The sequence below is a fragment of the Pan troglodytes genome, chromosome 2 (genome assembly GCF_028858775.2).
Source record: "Pan troglodytes isolate AG18354 chromosome 2, NHGRI_mPanTro3-v2.0_pri, whole genome shotgun sequence".
In the NCBI taxonomy this organism is placed as follows: domain Eukaryota; kingdom Metazoa; phylum Chordata; class Mammalia; order Primates; family Hominidae; genus Pan; species Pan troglodytes.
Window position 1 is genome coordinate 22,420,189 of NC_086015.1, and position 18,238 is coordinate 22,438,426.

Here is an 18,238-nt window from a genome sequence, read left to right on the forward strand (position 1 = left end):
AAACTAGTAATGCCTGACATGTTTCCCTGAAACCTGCCTTGTTTTCAGTAGGGACTGTGCACTCTAGTGCCTTGTTGTACAAATTTACAAACAATAGCAACATTTAAAAATAAAGAAAAATTATAGTGGTCCACACACACACAAATGTAATTTAGCCAGGCAATGTCACCTCAAGCTGAATGTTTTTTATAAAAGAAAAGAAAGCTGTTGGGCAAAATAAAATTTAAACTAAGAGAAAACACCACTAAACAAAGATCACAGGAAATATCAATATTAAGATAGACTGAAATAAAATATTGTAAACATGCTTATTACATCATTTTACAGAAATAAATAAGACAAAGTGCCATCTGAATGTTTTACCCTCCTAATGACCTGGTGAATGCTAATATAATATGGGAATTAATACAGCAATCCTTAAATTTGAATGGCACCTTTTATCTGAGTCACAAATCTATTCAAAAACACAAAACATGAAAGTATGTAATAAGGACTGACATGGCCTTGGAAAATGATAAACAGAATAAATGAGCATAAAGGCATCTAAGAATGACTATATTATAATGAATAACAATATAGCACAATAAACTTTCCCTCAAGCACATTTTTTATTCCAGAACTATAAGAAATGACATAAGTAAAATGGCACATAGAGGTTAATGTACTAGTGGTACACATCACTGATGAAATTAATTACTATATATTAACTACCCTTTAGAATATTTCATTATAAGCCACTGAGTATTGGCCAGTGTAAAGCCAGATAAAAATAAAGAACAAAAAAAGAAAGAAATTTGTCTTAGTCTGTTTTCTGTTCCTTAGAATACCTGAAATTGGGTAATTTATAAAGAAAAGGAATTTATTTCTTACACTGTGGAGGCTGAGAAATTCCAGGTGGAGGGGCCTCATCTGGTGAGGGCCTTCTTCCTAGCGGGAGTTCTCTGCAGAGTCCTGTGGTGGCACTGGATATTATATGGCAAGGGGCTTGAGTATGCTAGCTCAGGGCTCTCTTCCTTTTCTTACAAAGCCAACAGTCCCACTCCCATGATAACCCATTAATCCATTAACCCATTAATCCACGAATGGATTAATCCATTCACAAGAGCAAAGCCCACATGATCCAAACACCTCTTAAAGGCCCCACCTCTCAGTATTGCCACATTGGGGATTAAATTTCAACATGAGTTTTGGAGAGGACAAGTATTCAAATAATAGCAATAATTAAGAAAATACCACCTTCCTAGGCATATGTGAACATAAACTATCGCGGCAGGAGGAAAAAACTTCAATACAGGGATCTTATATTAAGCAATAATGATGCATGCAAGTATTGAAGAAAGTTAAACTTTATAAGTCTGGCCATCAAAATAGAAAACCTCAGGAACATAAAATATTGCAATTCAAATACATGAACTATTTAACATGTGGATGCACATTTAAAACAGAGTGCATCAATTTTCTATCACATGAGAAGGCATTATCCTGGCTACACACAAAATTTTTAAAAACTTAATGAAAGGACTACTGCATATTTCAGATGGCAATGTATTAAGATAAATATGCAGGCAGATATCCGAACGCATTAAAACACATTCAGAGTTCTGAATAGCACATACATTTGTAATAAACAGAGAAAGCATTTAGAATTCGAGTGCTTTTAAGATATAGCAACTCCGCCAGTGACTGTGTTAGCAAAGCAATGCTTACCACCATAACACTTTCTAAGGACATGTTTTTTTTTCTTTTTTCATCTTTTTAAATTCAAATACAGTTGGCTATCTCTACATTCTTAAAGCAGCACAATTTATGTAGCATATTGCTCTTTTTGTCGTGTCAACTCTTTGTTTTTTGGCTTTAGCTGCAGGTGGTGTTTTCCATATATGAATTTCTGGGAATATGGTTCTCTGTTGGCCATATAAGGATGTGTATCTGAGCCATATGTTTTGCTGTCATGTGTCTCATTTTGTCTGTCTGGGATGTCAGGACCGATTTCTGCATCGTTTCCTGAATGGACCAAATACCAATTTGAAAGAGCAGGGAGGAAGAAGCTGGGGCTGCAGCCCAAACAACTTTGTCAAAATATATATTTGAGAAGAAATGCAATATCCTGTAAACATTGCACCCTTCTTCTCACATATTATCTGTGACCGACATCATTACAACTGCATACAGTTTGGGAAACAATCTACTTGTTCAAGTTCAGAAGTTTGCAGTATTTGTATGCACAGAGCTTAATCAGATTAAGATCCTACGTCTTAAACAGATCCCACTTCTTTGGAGGTCATGGCATGGCACATGCTAGCTGCCCTACTCTGAGAGCTGTGCCTCCTGCAGCCAACCTGACCCAGCCTTGAACTTGGGGAAAGGAAGCTGCCTCATGCTTTTCTTGTCTAGTTAATAATTAGAACTCTGATTAAACTCTCTGACTAATTATGCAAGAAGTTCTGGCCCCCATTATATACCCTCACAGAATCTTGTATTTCTCCTTTGAAACAGTCATCACAGTCTTAATTAATTAACAATTTGGGTAATTACTGACTTAATACACGTCTCCCTTACTAGACTGTAAGCCCTATGAGAGCAGAGACTGGGTGTCTTGCTCACTGCCATATTACTAGGAATTTATACAGTGTCCTTGTAATATTTATATTATAAATGAATAAATGGGAACAAAAGCTCACAGTGTCGCTTGCAACCAATTTCCACTACAAATTGCATTGACAGTTTTTTAAAGCGATTGTAGGAAGAGGGAACATTGAAGAAGGTGGCTATATCATTTAAATTTGAATTAATTTAAATGAAATTTATGATTTAATTCCTCATTCACATTTCAGGTGCTCAATAGCCCCATGTGACTAATACTCTAATAGCGGACAGTGTAGATTATAGAACACTTCCTCACTGCAGAAAGTTCCATTGGACAGTGCTTACCCTAGAGAACTCCTTTAAAAGACAACTAAGGGAATCCAAGACCTGGCCAGGAGGAGTCTTAGAGGTGCTAAATGGCTTTCAGACATTCCAATGACATCTGAGTCAAGATAATTTTCCATTTTAGAATTAGCCTGTAGATCTGTAAAGTTGCAGGAAATGATACCTGTATACTGCTAAATACAAATTTAAGAACTTTCTAGACATGTCTGTACTTGAAAGGGTTCTGTAATACATTTTAAGTAATGTGTTTACGCCAAAAGCTGCTTTCCGTGAACATTTAAATATCTCATAGGTGAAGTTAAAAATCACAGTCATTCCCACCCTTACCCCTGTACCTATATTATATAAGCATAGCTACCCTTAGAAATGCCTCTCTGGAAGCATTAATATAGATACCTACTCGAACTGGGAGGGCATCCAGATAACAAATAATGATGCACTGCAGAGAATAATGGCAAAAAGCTTCAAAATGTTGCAGGCGAGTTAAAGGAGTGATGATAATGAACTCTAAATATAGGGTTTAAGGATTTTTTGGTTTTGTTTTCTTCCCCTAAGAAGTTGAGTTTCAGTTTTAGCTAGAATGATAGCGATCAAAAGTTGTTTCCCTAATTACTTGGCATAGATGTAAATACAGAGTGGTAATTCATGATCCAGTTTTAATAGACAAAGGTCATTAGAGTTGAGGGGGGAAAAACCCAATGTTTATGTTTGTTTTGGGAGATCTGGAGAGGGAAAACGAGCAGCCATTGCAGCTGGCTTCTGGAAACCGACAGGATATCTGGGCCTTTTACTCAGAAACAATACTGTTTCATTGGGAACTTCATTGGAAAAAAATTTTTTAGCTACCTTTCCTTCCATGGATGTCAGTATGGATCACTTATTTGACAGGGCACGGTGGTAATAATTCCATCAAAATTGGTACCTTTATCTGGACCCAGATCCAAAATCGAGTAAGAAGAAGGAAGGATTCTTGAAACTGCCCTAGAGTCCACAAAGATGCCTCCTTTTTTTCCTATAGCTCGTGGAGTGCCCTTCCTGTCCCTTCTCACTTGAGGACCTCCTTTCTGCTATCTTCTTTAATGTGCAGCTTGATTTCCCCTTTTCAGTCCGAAGCCTTCTCCAGTTGTTAGTTATTGCCTTCTCCATGCTCCATCACACTGCCTGAATGCACTGTGACATTTCATATTTATCTATATGTCTGCCTCTCCAAACTGCAAGACTCTAAGCATCTTGAAGGTTTACTTATGTATATATTTCTGCATTCCCTTTGACAATCTTAGGAAGTAAAACCAGGTACTGAGATCACAATCCAGATGTCCAGGCTGAACCCCACTGCAATTAAATCAGAATGGCTGAGGATGAGGAGAAGACATTCAGTTTTTTAAAGCTCTCAAGGTGATTCTCATATACAGCCAGGTTTGGCATCTACCAGGTTAGGTGATGTTTTAGAGATAGAGAATCAAATACTCAGGACATCTCTGAGGTGGTTTTTAACTCACTCCTGGAGTCACTTGGAAAAGCTAAAGCTGTTGCATGAACCAGCAGTAGACCAAAATTTGAGAAATGTATGTGTGGGCAAGCTACTTGTTTCAAATTTCTAAAAAGGCAATAAAAGTGGGGGCAGGAAGCTATTGGATCATTGATTTGGCAAATAAATACATGCTATTTGAGGAACCATAATAAACTAGCATTTGGGCACTTGTTTGAGATTTACTGGGGTGCCAGAAATCCTGTGCAGGTATGTTATTTATCATGATAGACATAAGTGACTAACCACAAAATTATACATGGAAGTACAGTTCTCAAACCAGTCTATTATTTACTGGAGCCAGAACCATCCAAGTTTCCTCTAATTCTTTTTTCAATATAACATGATTTTTCTCTCAGACAACTGTTCAACCTTGAGTGGGCTTCTCTTTGAAGGGCTGAAAACTGTTCAACTTATTTCCAGACTGTCACTGCACTTGAACAGAACCAAAGTATTTAGATTGTCCATGTCAAGGAGCCAACTGCAAAGCATCCTAGACCTAGTTGCTGTGCCTTTAATATTCTCAGAAAGCTCGAGGTAAAATCCTCCAATTTTTAATTCCGGTGAAATCGAACAGCAACTGTTCCCAATCAACTTTTAACCAAGATGTACATATCAACCAAATTTCCTTAGTTGATGTGAATGTTATTTCTAATCTTTCGTAGCTTAATTGGAGGGAGAAAGAATTTGAGGTAACAATGGTCCTGAATCCTTGTCCAGGTCATTCTTGTGGCAACATCAGCCAAAGGCAATATCTGATATTGTACTGCTATGCCCACCACCATAAGGCACTGGACGAGGCATTGTCCGTTGGGAAGGAAAGCCACCATCAGAAACAAATGCTTCACACCTGGACAATAATTAAATACTACTGTAACACTTGAAATTTGTTGAAGTGAAGGAGAAATTAAATTCAAAACTAAAGCACATTGTATTTGGGCTGATAGAAAAAGAGTTGGAAACAAACTGTGGTGATGGTTGCACAACAGTGTGTATGTAATTAATGTCACTGAATTGTACACCTAGAAACAGTCAAAATGGTGTACTTTTTACACATATTTTACCATATAAACATTTTCAAAAAAAACAAAAGCAAAACAATCTTTCATGTATGCCTAGCATTGGCAGATATATAATACCAGGAAAATATCATGCCAAGCCTCAGAGAAACGATGAGCTACATCACATTGAACAATCCCATCCCCACCCCAATCTTACATTGCTTTGTCCTTACCTGCTAACAGCTACAGTCCAGTCTATGCTACATAATTAATATGATGAATACCTGACCCAAGGATAATTAACATGGATTGGTAATTAGAGACCAAGATCCCACCCACTTTGAGGTTCCTTCAATGTAAGAAAATGGTTCTCTTTTAAGGTTTTATTCAATACAATATCTTAGCCAAAAAAAGAGAAAGGCGCATAGACAAAAACAAACAGGAGTTCCTTAAGTCCAAAAAATTCTTTTGGAATGTTTTTCAAAACAGTAAAAATTAACTATATGCATGAAATAGATTTTCTCTGTTACACAGTACTTTGAGTGTCACGCTCGTATATGCAGAACAGCTGCAATTGTAACAACTGTATAAAGTATTAATTTGCAAATTGTCTACATAAAAAGACTTTAGATTCTATTTTTTTAATAAAAGAAAATTTTGTTTAAAAAAACGCTTTCAAATTTAATCAGGTCAGTTACTTTTTTAGTGCTAGTAATAAGGATGAAAGTATATCTACATATAATAATTTGAAATATCATCTTTTCCTGTACTGTTCCACATTCAGTTTTCATATCATCTATTCCTATGGATTTTATATTAAAAACTTGTATTAATGATGGAGTTTTTAATGATTTGGAAATTCATGTATAAATCATTTTATTGAAGTTCATATCTATATTTTTTCTTATACGCATAATTAAGGAATGCTAATATAGTGAAACCAACTTACAAACATATATTTATTATGTGTAAAAGCATTAAATAAAATACTAAAAGACAGCTTCACAGTATAGCTATACTTAAAGCATATCCAGTTACCTATCTTGTAGGTGCCTTTTTCTTTATTAATGTGTTCATTTAAAAATTTATTAGATAACTAGCATGGACTATACATGGACATTTTGAGCCAACATGAAGGAAAAAGTTGATAAATAATGCCACAGTAGAACTTTAAAAAAGAACTAGAGAGCCTTGAGGCTGTTTTTTAATCATTTATTTTTATTTATTTTGCAAAGACTTTTCATTTGTATTATTTAATACATAAATACACTTGAGAGAGAAACAAATAGCACATTTATGAAAAATTTTGATGGAAACCAGCTTTCTGTTTTAAGGCTAGACTGCTTTAAAGGTCAATATCCACTATTCTTCTATTACTTTTACAGTTGAAGAAACACTACATATTCACATTATATTTAATAAAAATTAACATCTCATCTCTTCTTTGAGGTAACAAGGCTCTCAAAAATAACTTTTTATTTCGCTTTGTGCAAAGGGGTTTTGTCACTAAAAATTTACAACACTGCAACCAAGTGTAAATGCATCTTCAAGGCTGGCATATGCCGCAGTTTAGGATGTAAAACCAAATCTTGTGGCATTCTCAATAGATTTGAAAAATCCAATTGTTTGGCCAACATCCAAGTAAGAATAAGTATATATATATATATATATATATATATATATATATATATATATATATTACACATAGCATAACATTTTTATATGTACACAGATAATATTTGCATGTTATACAAGAGAGTAATCCACAATTTAAAACTAGTCTACCACAGTTTTCATCAGAAAGCCTTTAAAACTCAGAGGTAGTATAATACCCCTACTATTAAGTAACTCCCACAAAAAGGAACATAAGTCACATAGTGGGAAAAGTAGTGGAGAAAAGATAGAGAAACTAGATTTGGGTCTTGCTTCTTACTCTACTCACTAGCTGAGTGATCCTTCATTAGTTAAGCAGGATCAGGTTCCGTATCTATAAAATGAATGGATAGAGTCTGATCATCTTTAAGATCACATAAAAAATCTCTTTCTTCAATTAAAAAAATTAAGTTCACTTGAAAGAGAAAATATAAATATAAGGAAATTTCTCACATGCTACGTTAGATGTTTATCTCTATATAAGAGACAGGTGTCAAACAAACAAATAAAAAAAAATAACCGCTAAGGCAAAGAGAAACTTTAACTCACCAGATTCCATCTGTTACATTTGAATTCATGCATAATTGATTATCCATGACTGGTAAATTCTTTTCTCACTAGCCGACCACAATTTTCTAAACGTTGTGTATTAAATCACTACTAAAGTAGACTGCATTTCAGAAACGGCATGGGGCAGAATACCAATATTTTAAATGAAAAATTACATGCCGGTTAGTAATAATACAGCTGACCTATGTTTAAGGGAGAGAAATTTTAATCATGTGCATATTAAATATTAATAACCTATTCTGTTATTGTTATAATAAGGTTAAGTAGGCTTCTCCATGCTTAAAGAAAGAGGGAGAAGTAGAAATGCATAATGGTGCAAAAAGATACAGAGACAGGAGACAGACATAAGGAAAATGTGTCAACAATAAACAAGAGGAAATGAGAAAGAAGGAAAAGATGAAGGTGGAAACTAATCTCTATGTGTCATTATGACTGCCAGAGTACTGGCAAAGAAGCAGCATCCTTTTATTTCAATTTTAATCATTTCTGAATTTTAATACCCGGCTCCTTTTGTAATTCTCCTGGCATTCCCCATATGCCTCCATCCCAGCCAAAACACCAGTGTAAATTAAATGGCAGGCAACCACACCACTGATGTAGCCTCCCCAAAGAACCTACCAGGTGACCAAAAGCAAAAAAGGTATGTCTACCTTATGTCCCTGAGGACCTCTAGCCAATTAACTGGCTGAATGTTTTCTACTTTCTTTAATTTTGAAAAGAAGGACAGTAGTTAGGTAATCTACAGATAGAGAATCATTAAAAAAAATAAAGCAAGCCAGTAGTAATACAATAATCAGTGACCATCAGGGCCTGGAAAAATGAGTTTGCTCTCATTGGCACTAAGGAGCATCACATGATTATTTAATTACAGCTCTAATTTTTGTCTCGTGGATGGCAACATATCAACAATTAATAGGGCAAATAGAGGAGACTGTGTTTTTAAAGAGACAGAATGTGCATGATAATGTAATAGGTCACACAGCAGTGCACCACTTAAGAAATTCTGTCTTTTGTGTAACTAAATAGGACTGTCTTACAAGCAGCCCCACTCATATTTTAAAATGAAAATAAATTTTAAAAGGAAGTGTCTTTTTTAGATAACTTTCATAGAATGCCTAGAACTTTTCAGAATATTTTGGATGCAGCTAACACAACCCTACTGCAATTTCAGAATTAGTTTTAAGGAATGGAGTAAAATATTCATATACAAACACTCCAAATCTTAGACTACTTTTCAAACAATGTATTTAAGCTGCAATGAAAAATATTTTTATGCAATAATTACAGTAGTATTTATTCAATGGGAGCCTGAAAAACAATCATTATTGTAGGAAAGAACGCATAGAAGGTCAATCAGCCTTGAGGCACTAGTCCATAATATTTTTGGTTCTGGAATATCAGAAGGATGGCTACTTGGTGGCTCAAATTGCAAGGAACTCAGGGGAGTGCTCTGTTTGACTCCGGTATTGTTTGTTACCACAACCAAACACCAAAGAATGAAGCTGAGCAGGCACACTTAACCTAATACTGAAGGTCAGACAATGAGGATAGAACAGAGACCCAGGTGCTACCAAAAAAAAAAAAAAAAAAAAAAAAAAAAACATCCAATTATCCAGAAAATGAGGCATATGCAGATTAAGTGTTCAGATAACCCTAGTAAAAACAGAAAATTAGAAAGAAAAGTCTCTTTGCCAATAAATCTTTATCGGCACAAGCTACATTTTATATTTTATCATTAATTTAGCAATTCTTTAATGAGTGCTCAATACGTACAAGGCACAGAATGCTAACTATGAACTTTCTGTTTTATATAACACAGACATACCTTATTACTTACTTACTTTTTTGTAGTTTAATACTTACAGAAATATATAGCAGCTTCTACAAACTTCAGAAAGTGGGAATACTAGTGCGTTTTTAAGAGCCATATTACGAGGTTACCAGATCTACAAATTCAAATCAACCAAGATAACTCAAATAGTTAACCAATTTGATAGAATTGTCTAAGTAAGCCTAAGTCCAGCTTTAAATCCCTCTAGTTTCAGTAACCCATTGTTTTGCCATTCCAGAAGCCATAGTGAAAATCCAGGTTTGAGATTTAGACAATGAAATAATCTTAGAACTACCTCTGTGATTAACTGCTGAAATGTATGTAGAATATTAGGTTATATAGAGTTTTAAGTAATCACAATTTTGCTAAAGAAAAAGTGACTAAAATTATTCCACAAAAAGAAGTATTAAGAGGAGCAAAATCAATTAAATAAGCTTTTAATGGATTATGTTGGCCAAAGTCATCAAAAAACAAGAAAACATGGGTATCTCAAAATACAATTTGGAAAAACTAAAACCACTGAGGAGCAATAATTTCTAATGACTCTGGAAAGAAAAAAAAAACAGGAGAAAAATTTTATAACCCAGTGAAAAGTTTTAAAATTAAGTTGCTTTAGTAGAAAACCTTTCATAATTCTGAACAAAAACCCTGACTCCATACATTCTAAAAGATTTTTTTTAAAGAATCAAGCAAGCAGCCACTTGTATGTTAAGAGTATACATCATTCTTTTTTAACATGGTTGTTAATATATAGTTAACATGTCTCAGAAAAGGCTGTAATTAACTGTCTACTGCTCTAATAACACTAATAAGCATACAGTATTATTAAAATACAGTGATTCTATACAAACTGTCATTGTTAAACTTTTAAGATAATGTTCTAAATTGTTTCTGAGTCCTCTTGAACCACCCAAAGGGAAATGCAACTCTAAGAAATTTTTTAAAACATAGTTATTAAAATATTGTTTTTTCCTCCCACAGTCTGGAGATCACTGTCTACCATTAAACAGTACATCTAAGTATCATTTCAGTTGGTGAAAATACAATGGGAAGCATTTGGATTATTTTACAAATTCTATAGATTTTTTTAAAAATTTAAAACTGTATGCATCTTAATTTAGTACTTCATTCATTGATAAAATATTTTCTGGGGGAAAGAAAGGCTTGCTATATCAAGAATCACATAGCCCTGTTGTTAATCCCCAATGATTTCCATTGTTTGTTTCACTAGAACAGGAAAACTCAATTGCATTCAATATCAAACAGCTAATTATGGATATGCTATATTCAAGACTATCTCCATTTCAAAGATATCTACATACACTAGGTTCTATTTATAATAATTATTACAATAAAATATTTATAACATAAAACCTCTTTTGCCTTAAAGTCCTTAACATTATAAACATTAAAAGGCCAAATTGTCATTTACATGCTCTTAATGGCATATCAGGAACCAATGAATAAGACTATAGAAGAATCTCTAGCAATCAACTCTACTACATGCCTAGCTTCCAGGAAAATTGCATCTAAAGAATGCCCCCTCACACAGATTACTGACTACCTTTTCTTTAAATATTTCAAGAAGGTCTAATAATTCTCCCTGGGAACTTGCTACTATATCTCACCACCCAAAAAAGAATGCCCACTGAAGAATTTTTCTTAGTATCTGGTCCCAAATTTTCTAGAGCTGAGAAAAAGCAACATCCCAACAGAAAGCCCTCCTCCGAACACTTAATGCCTATCTGTCACTGTGGCTGGAGTCCTGATTCTCCATATGTAACATTACAGTAACTTTTCTGGCACTTACCCTCCAAATATCAGAAGCTGCTCTCCGAATCTAGCCCTACAGGAGATGTCTGAAAAAGTAGTCTTTGATGAGGTGACAATGATGAAGTTCTCTCTGGCACTGCTAGCAAGGCAGAAACATCCCCAAATGAGGTGGTTACCAGTTGCCTGTGAAGCAGCTGGACCATTACTGCAGTTCTGAGGGTGCGTCACAAATCAGGTCATAGCTCTGGGTAGAGTCCACCCACTTCACCCAGTATAACGCCCTCTACTTCCTGCACACCTGGGGGAAAGGGGTGCGGGGGGTGGGGGTGCAGCTTAAGTCCACATAGGTACTAGTAAAGGCACAGCGAGGTGCAGCCTGACATCTGCTTCTTCTGCAAGCATTTCAGCCTCATCTGGGGACCTGCACCCCTAGGTATTCAAAAATGTGTGCAACAATAAGCAGGCTCTAAAATGAGTGAGGAGTGTAATAAAATATTGCACAGTTAAATGTTTTATCCAGCGAAATCTTTTCTCCACTGGAAACTGAACCAACTCTTAATTTTTGATTACAAGCCACTTCTCTACCAAATGTCAAATAACTGGACTGAATAAATTTCAGCAGAAACCAGGGACATAAATCCTGAGGTACCAGTTAACTAATTTTCATCTCTTGTAACTAAACTACATCACCGCATAAACTGAATTACATCCTTGAAAGTCCATTGAAAGAGGTTATTAGAATTTCGCTTCTGAACTTTCAAACTGCAACAACTGTAAAAGTGATACAAAATAACTTGAAAGCATAAAAATAGGCCAATATGTTGAAGAAATGCTACACTACTAAATCTCACCCTGAATATATATACACACAATCTGTATCTATTTACTCTGAAATATCTAATCTTAAAAAAGACTTAAAAAAATAAACAGCAAAAGATACCATTGGCATAAGTTCAAAAGTATGAAATAATGTGTGTTAATGTGTTGATCACACTCTATGAAGACATCAAGTTTAAATAGACTTACCACTGAGAACAGCATTTAGGAACGATATATAAATTACTATAGTAGACACTTTTTCTTCAGTGTAGTGAAGGAGAACCTTATGTAACAGATTTGATTTATATGTTGTTATTAAGACCATATTCTACCCTGATGTCAGTGGAATATGTGACTAGGTATTGATAACTGTGTATAGACAGTTAAGTGTAACCGCTTTTTAGATAATTTAAGTGAAAATAAGCCTTTTCTCAAGTTAATTGTGAGTTCTGGAATTCAACTTTAACAGTATTTTGATGTTTCAAAGGGGTCTTGAAAAAGAAAGGATTTTTATCGTAAAAGAAAAACAACAAATACATTTAGTATTACAACAAAGTAGAAATCTCCCTTATTTTAAGGATGGCAGATTAACAAGAAGTCAAATGAAGGAGTTAAGAATATTTTCAGAGAAAAGCTTAGCGAGTCAATCAATAAATCAATCAATGAGCCCCACTTTATATTCATATTTTCAGAACTCCATTAAAAACTTAAACATTCCATCTAAGACTTGGAAGAGGAGACACTTTATTGAAGTTATTATCTGAGGAATCAAATAGTTTAATCTTTTTGGAACTTTGTAGAAAGTTAATTTAGCAAAACACATTTGAATGTGTTTGAACATATTTATCCTGAGGTTGCTTTAAGATGACTATTTTAAGTGGCATGCAGATTCTTTTGGGGTTTTGATGTTATAGTTGAGGTATGCAAAGTAAAAGTGCATAACATTTCTTTCAACTGGTTCTCACATGACAGAAATGAAAAGATGAAATTACTTGTCTTTAAAGTTTTGCCATAGGGAAATGATAAGAAAAACTCCTCTCGACCCCTATCCCCAACCAGGAAGAGTCTGAAGCCCTGGATTATAGCACAGGTAGATATTAAAATGGAGACAGAGCCGTTATTTAGTGGTGACAGGAATATAAATACGTGCACTAACCTATAAACTGGTATTTACTTCAGGAAGGTAAGTAATATTTTTCCTGTGATTGCTGCACTGTCAGTTTAATGCAGCGTAAATAAACAGTAGGTGCCTGCTAGCTCGAAGTAGGAAGTGTTCATTCCACACGAGGAACAGATTACTGAAGCCTGATGCTCATCATGCTGAAACATAACTTTCATTTTACCAGAAAATATACCCTACTGTGGATGATTTTTCGTGCCTGATCTATTAATTAACTTAACTCTGTTCTGTCAAAATGTAAACCAATTTGTAAAAATCATCACAGAGTTTTGGAGTTTGAAAACCAAATCAATTTGAAAAGCAAGAGTAATGACTGTTCTGTAATCTGATCACAAATGCTAAAAATGAATACTTAATATAATAAGCACAAACCACACAAAACTGAAAAAGACAAAAAACATTTTGAAATATCATAGAACTTAATCCAAGTTATCTGATTTACTCGAGATAGTCCTCATTTGTTCATTAAAAGCACCTGGCACCTTTAATATTTTGCAGCCTTGTGCCACTTTGGTCTTTTCAATATGTATGCTTATTCTGCTCTCTGAAATATCTGAAGGTAAACCATTCATAAAAATCAAACCCCATTCCTTAATTCCAATAGAAATATTGCTGAACTCTCCTGAGAGAAGCGGCAAGTTTGAAGATCAAATGATGATATCCTTCCTAACAGCATTCATGTAAAACGTGTTTTTTCTATTTTATGTATGCCACAAAGCTATGACAGTATATAGCAACTAATTTTCTTTTTATATATGAGTACTGAGCAAAATATTTCGTGGCATCATTTAAAATAAGAACCCATCTTATCTAAAAAGTGTAAAAGGCAATCTGGGGAGGTTTCTATTTATAACATGAACAAAATTCTGATAATCAATATATTGAAAAGGAAAAAGAGATTAAAAACATTTTTGCATTCAACTACATCATGTCTAGAAATAGTCTGAAGATTGCTTTAGTCATATGCATTTATTTTAAATACTTCATCAATTCCAAGTGCTAATATATTAATTACAGCCATCCAAGACAATATGTATGGAAGAAACTATGTGTGTAAAGGGCATATCTATGTATAGCCCTTTTGGAAATTTACAGAACAGATGAAAACCCACTAGAGTGCTTTATAGAGTCCCTGCTGTATATCCATGTTGTGTTTAGCTTAACAGTGTTTGTAACCAAAATATTTTTACAATAATGAGGAACAGGTGCCTGTCACCTGACCTTTTAGGCCTAATTTACAATCCACAACCTGTCATATGAAAAAGAACTAAAAATTCTCCTCCAGATATTTTAGTCTTTACTAAGTTAATGTAGTATTTCTTTACCATCACTCAGCATATCATGTCTTATTTAATCACAGGTTCATATAGCTGGCAACAGATTTCTTTGCAGAAATAAACCAATATTCATTTTGTTGTCGTTCTTAAGATGCTGGGAGACAAAAGAACTACTTTTGTAGATTATCAACCAAAGAATATATTAATTTCTTACAAATCTGAACAAAAAACATTCCTTTTGAATACTTTTACATACAAAGAACTATTATTTATTACATATTTCAGCTTGTGGGAAAGTGAGGAATGCATTGATTCTGGAAATAACTATTCAGACTTTTGGAAGTTATTTAGGTCTTCTTTCTGTATCTTCCCCCCCCCCCCCCATCCTGCCCTCCCACCAAATTTTAAGGAGGTAGTACTTTAGGAGGGAAATCCCTATTCGTTATTTTTTCATACATTATTTATATTCATTATTCAGAAATAAATGCAAAATTGAATTGTAATTTTATTTCTCTTGCATAATGTTAGATGTAGCATTATCCAAATTTGACAATGCCTTGTATTTTATAGCTACTGTTTACATGTTATGTATTACGTATGACTGAACAACTCTACATTTAAACTATTGTTTTCATTAGAAAAAGCTATGAAGTAGTGTCAAATGAAGATGAAGAATAAACATATTTGGTATATTTATAAAATGCATAGTCATTTAAAACGTGTACAAATAGAATACATAGTTTGCTACTGTTACATTTTATATAGTATACACATTGTCTACAGTGTATTTAATAATGTGCTTAACCAAGTTAATTGAAGTATTTATGTCTGATGATTGTGTAATAAACACTTGGAGAGGTAGTGAAAGATACAGCCAGTTACTTCTGCTAACTAAAGTTGAAATTATGCACTTATTATAACCTTTTCTAACAATGTGAGAAAAACAGAGTAAATATATTAAATTTGTTTCACAACAGATGCTTAGGTTGTTAATATTTAAGATGCCTATTCATGCTATTCCTGTCTGCACATTTGTCAAAAATGTAAGCTTGAATGCTAATGTTTGCCAGCAGACTGGAGCAGCCAGTATATGAATGCACTACTGTTCTAAGAAAATAATATGCAATAGAAATAAAGGACTACTGCTAAATCATAGCAGTAGTACCATACAGGAGATGACAGGTTTTTAGAGCAAACACCTCAACCTTGGTTTTCTTCAGACTTAAAGTATGGGTTTTTGTTTTTGATTTTTGCAGCTACATTTGACCACAAAATAAATCTCACATTCCTGACATCTCAGAAAAATCCACTTTAGATAGAGTGTAAATTTCAACTAAGTTTCAACGGGATGAGTTACTCTGTCAGCAGTACAAACACCGTAAATATCAGATTGCTTAGGACAAAACCTGACACCGAGCGGTAACATTTTACTCATTCTTACCCTACCCCCCACCCCCTTGAGAAAGTCAGGTCCCCTGGCCTCCAAGGATGCAAACATGGAACCCCAGTCCGTCAGAGCAGTAAGGTTCTCTCTGGGGAATAGGGCATCCTTCTGTTTTCCCTGTCTCTTTTATAACCATGTGGAGTCCAAGTCTTAGAACATTTGCTTGTAAGTCCGGAATGCCACTGAGAAAGTTCGCCAAGGAAGGGCGCAGAGGTCAAAGTTGCCAACCAGGACACTTTGAGAGAGGACCCTGTGGTTGACATTTGTTAGTGAAATTTGCAACACCCCAGTGGAGGCCAAGGCCAAAACCTTCAAGGAGATCCCTATGCCCCTTTCCCCTGTTGGTCTTCTGAGGTCATCCCAAGAGGAAACTGCGTTTCCCCAGTAAGCACGTGGCACTCCCCGGACCTGCCACCTGCCTGCTTCGTCCTTCTCGTCGTGGTTTCCCAAACCCCGGTTCTGCCGGCCCAGGAGCCTTAGCACTGGAGCAATAGGAAAAGGCCACCGCGCTCGGGTCTGGACAGCAGGAGGGAAACACGGTGTCGACTGCGAGGCTGCACCTGTGATGTCCCGGCCCCTGCTAAGAGGACGGCCCTTTCTTCTGCCTCTTGCCCAACTCCAAACCCACATTCACGCCAGCAGCCTCTCCAGGACCGGCCTCGCTACAGCCAGCGAGGGCTCGAAATGAGGAGTGCCGCGGCTTTCAAACTCCGGGCTCCAACTTGAGCGCCCCGGCGCCCGAGTAGCTCCCGGGATGCAGAAGTTGCCACAAACTTCCCAGGCCCCTCTTCGCCGATGCTTACAATCAGCCGCGCAGGCAGGGAGCGGAGGGAGGCGGAGATGGACCGGGAAAGGATGCTGAGCAGACTCGCGATCCGGTGGGGGAACATTACCACTCCCGCAGCCCACTCCTCCAGGCACCTTACTGCCCGCCCGGCTCCAGAACGCACCGAGAGGCTCCCCTTTTCCCCATTTGCTTCCTTCGGTCTTTTCCACTCCCCTTTCCTTTTCTAAAAGGGGCCATACCGGTGACCTGAAGGAGTTTGTTCAGCCAGGGTCTATTGGGCAGGTGTGGTGGTGTGTCCACACCTAGACACAAAACGAATGGCATCTTCAAATCCCCCATCCCGACCGCTCTCCCCTACTCTACCAGCCCACCCCTCCAAGGTCCGTCTGCGTGAGAAAAGGGGCTCGGAAGACCGTTGAAGCCCTGCGCCCACGAGAGGGGAGCCCAGCCGCCCCAATAGGGGACGAGGAGTGGGTGCTACAGAGAAGTTTGGATTGATTCCGGAAAAAGAGGGACAGAGATAAAACAGCAAGAGTAGCAAGGGGAAAAGGGAGGCAAAAGAGCAGAACTCACTCAGGCATGGACGTTGGGGGCGGCGGTGGCTGTCGAGTGCGGGCCTGAAACCAAGAACGGCTCCCCGGGCGGGCGCGCCGGCGTCGGACTTCCGAGGCGGCGGCTTCTGCCTCTCCTGCCGCCGCCGCCGCCGCCGGAGCTGCGGCTGCCGCGGAAGTTAATTGCAACTTGACTTCAAGTTGTCCTCTTTCCCCATCCGAAGTGGGCGTTTAAAGGGGAGAGCGAGGCGAGGAGCGAGCGAGCGAGCGCGCGGGGCCAAGGGAAGGAAGAGAAGGAGGGGGAGGGAGGAGATGTTAACGGGCGGGGGGGGGGAGAAGGGGGAGGGGGCGGGGGGGGGAGAAGGGGGAGGGGGCGGGGGCGGGAGGGGGAAGGGGCCGGCGGGAGCTGCTCTCGTCTCGTCGGTCGCGGCGCCCGCAGTCTGGAGGCGCACCGGAGCGGCCGGGGCGCCCCCCGCGGGAGCCCGCAGCCACCCGGGACGCGCATCCAGACGTGGCGCTTCGGGCCGGGCACGCTGCGCCCGGGGGCTCGGCGGACCCCGCGTAGCCGCCGCTTCGGAGCTTGTGCGGCGCGGGCTGGCCAGCGGGGCGGCCAGGGCCCGGCCCGCCTCCCCAGCGCCCGCCCGGCTTCTCCCCCTGGCGGTGGGAGCCTCGGCGGCCGCTGGCGACACTAGGCGCACTGAAGCCCGAGCCGAGCCGAGCCCGAGCCGCCGCCGCCGCCGCCGCTGCTGCGCACCGCTCCCGGGCTCCCTCCCAGCGCGCCGGCCGGGGTGTGGGGGGCGGCGGGCCGGAGGGGCGAGGGCGGGCCAGGGGGCGCACACGGGGGTTGGCGCGGAAGACAGGACCCTCAGCCTCGAGGGGTAAGTGTGGGCGCT

General features: G+C 38.0%; 1 protein-coding gene and 1 long non-coding RNA gene across 7 annotated transcripts in view; one reads left to right on the top strand and one right to left on the bottom strand.

The window, feature by feature from the left end:
• SATB1 (SATB homeobox 1) overlaps positions 1-18,238 on the bottom strand; it is a 97,484-nt gene that overhangs the window by 79,102 nt on the left and 144 nt on the right. Inside the window, exon 1 of one of the 6 annotated variants that reach the window (XM_016940074.4) lies at positions 17,368-17,636. The exons of 2 other annotated variants lie outside the window; for them this stretch is intronic. The gene's annotated coding sequence lies outside the window, so the exon portion shown is untranslated. Of the gene's footprint in view, positions 1-11,324; positions 11,538-17,367; positions 17,637-18,238 lie in introns of those variants that run through there. 3 more of the 6 variants (XM_054680423.1, XM_054680424.2, XM_001162452.8) reach the window with 3 other exon arrangements.
• The window catches only part of LOC134809542 (uncharacterized), a 148,678-nt gene continuing 148,198 nt past the window's right edge, over positions 17,759-18,238 (top strand). The window contains exon 1 of the long non-coding RNA XR_010155508.1: positions 17,759-18,223. This is a non-coding gene — a long non-coding RNA (uncharacterized LOC134809542). The remainder of the gene's footprint in view (positions 18,224-18,238) is intronic.